The sequence below is a fragment of the Triticum dicoccoides genome, chromosome 6B (assembly GCF_002162155.2).
Source record: "Triticum dicoccoides isolate Atlit2015 ecotype Zavitan chromosome 6B, WEW_v2.0, whole genome shotgun sequence".
Classification (NCBI taxonomy): domain Eukaryota; kingdom Viridiplantae; phylum Streptophyta; class Magnoliopsida; order Poales; family Poaceae; genus Triticum; species Triticum dicoccoides.
In genome coordinates, this window is record NC_041391.1 from 127,698,109 (window position 1) to 127,700,598 (window position 2,490).

The following is a 2,490-nucleotide window of genomic DNA, read 5'->3' on the forward strand; positions in this document are numbered from 1 at the left end:
CAGACACTTAGGCGAGCACTGGGCTGCAGCTAAGCCCCCGAGTGGGAGGTCTGCTCTCCACTCGGTAGGATTTCAGACACTTAGGCGAGCACTGGCCTGCAGCTAAGCCCCCGAGTGGGAGGTCTGCTCCACTCGGTAGGATTTCAGACACTTAGGCGAGCACTGGGCTGCAGCTAAGCCCCCGAGTGGGAGGTCAGCTCTCCACTCGGTAGGATTTCAGACACTTAGGCGAGCACTGGGCTGCAGCTAAGCCCCTGAGTGGGAGGTCTGCTCTCCACTCGGTAGGATTTTTGAATTGGTGGCATAGCTCGGAAGGAGAGGGTAGCAGTCGACCTGCACCTTGTCCTCCTTGCAGAACGCATGTTGTACTTGTACTTAGGCGAGTTCTTGGACTGCAGCTAAGCCTCACTCGGTAGGATTTTATTTATCTTAGGCGAGTACTTGGACTGCAGCTAAGCCTCCGAGTGGAAGGCTGGCTTACCACTCGGTAGGATTTTATTTATCTTAGGCGAGTACTTGGACTGCAGCTAAGCCTCCGAGTGGAAGGCTGGCTTACCACTCGGTTAGGATTTTTTTTACAGACTTGGGCGAGTCGGATTCGCAGCCAAGCCACCCACTGGGGGATTGTTTTGAGAGGACAAAAGAAATAACGATTACAGGGAAGATTATAAAGCTTTCGTCTTTAATAAACAAACTACAAAAGTACTTTTATTACAACTCGTCCGAGTGAATACTTAGGTGTAAAAGGGGCGGAGAAGTTCCGCGTTCCAAGCTCGGGGCTCGTCGATCTGATGCTCGACATTCTAAAGACGGTATGCTCCATTGTGGAGAACCTTGGTGACTATGAAGGGACCTTCCCAAGAAGGAGCAAGCTTGTGTGGTTTTTGCTGATCCACTCGGAGAACTAAATCTCCTTCCTGGAAGGCTCGAATCTTCACGTTTTTGGCGTGGAAGCGACGCAAGTCCTGTTGGTAAATGGTCGATCTGATCAGAGCCATCTCCCTCTCTTCCTCTAAAAGGTCGACTGCATCCAGCCGCGCTTGTTCTGCTTCTGCTTCAGTGTAGAGCTCGACTCGGGGAGCATTATGGAGAAGGTCACTTGGCAAGACTGCTTCCGCCCCGTAGACCAAGAAGAATGGAGTTCTCCCAGTCGACCGGTTGGGCATGGTCCTTAACCCCCAAAGCACTGAGGGAAGTTCTTTGACCCATGCACCAGCCGCATGCTTAAGGTCACGCATCAAACGGGGTTTCAACCATTTGAGGATCAAACTGTTGGCTCGTTCTGCTTGTCCATTCGACTGTGGGTGAGCGACTGAAGCGTAGTCGACTCGCGTGCCTTGAGATGTGCAGAAAGCTCTGAACTCTTCGGAGTCGAAGTTTGACCCGTTGTCAGTGATGATGCTGTGCGGGACCCCGTATCTGAATATCAATTCTCTGATGAAGCTGACAGCAGTACCGGCATCGAGGTTCTTGATGGGTTTAGCTTCGATCCACTTAGTGAACTTGTCGACTACTACCAGCACATGGGTAAAACCGCTTCTGTCTGTTCTCAAAGGACCGAACATATCCAAACCCCACACTGCAAAGGGCCAGACGAGTGGTATAGTCTTCAAAGCTGACGCGGGCTTGTGTGACATATTGGAGTAAAATTTGTTGGAAATATGCCCTAGAGGCAATAATAAATTAGTTATTATTATATTTCCTTGTTCATGATAATCGTTTATTATCCATGCTATAATTGTATTGATAGGAAACTCAGATACATGTGTGGGTACATAGACACCACCATGTCCCTAGTAAGCCTCTAGTTGGCTAGCTCGTTGATCAATAGATGGTTACAGTTTCCTGACCATGGACATTGGATGTCGTTGATAACGGGGTCACATGATTAGCAGAATGATGTGATGGACAAGACCCAATCCTAAGCCTAGCACAGAGATCGTGTAGTTCGTATGCTAAAGCTTTTCTAATGTCAAGTATCTTTTCCTTAGACCATGATATTGTGCAACTCCCGGATACCGTAGGAATGCTTTGGGTGTACCAAACGTCATAACGTAACTGGGTGGCTATAAAGGTGCACTACAGGTATCTCCGAAAGTGTCTGTTGGGTTGGCACGAATCGAGACTGGGATTTGTCACTCCTTGTAACGGAGAGGTATCTCTGGGCCCACTCGGTAGGACATCATCATAATGTGCACAATGTGACCAAGGGGTTGATCACGAGATGATGTGTTATGAAACGAGTAAAGAGACTTGCCGGTAACGAGATTGAACAAGGTATCGGGATACCGACGATCGAATCTCGTGCAAGTACAATACCGCTAGACAAAGGGAATTGAATACGGGATTGATTGAGTCCTTGACATCGTGGTTCATCCGATGAGATCATCGTGGAACATGTGGGAGCCAACATGGGTATCCAGATCCCGCTGTTGGTTATTGACGGAGAATGTCTCAGTCATGTCTGCATGGTTCCCGAACCCGTAGGGT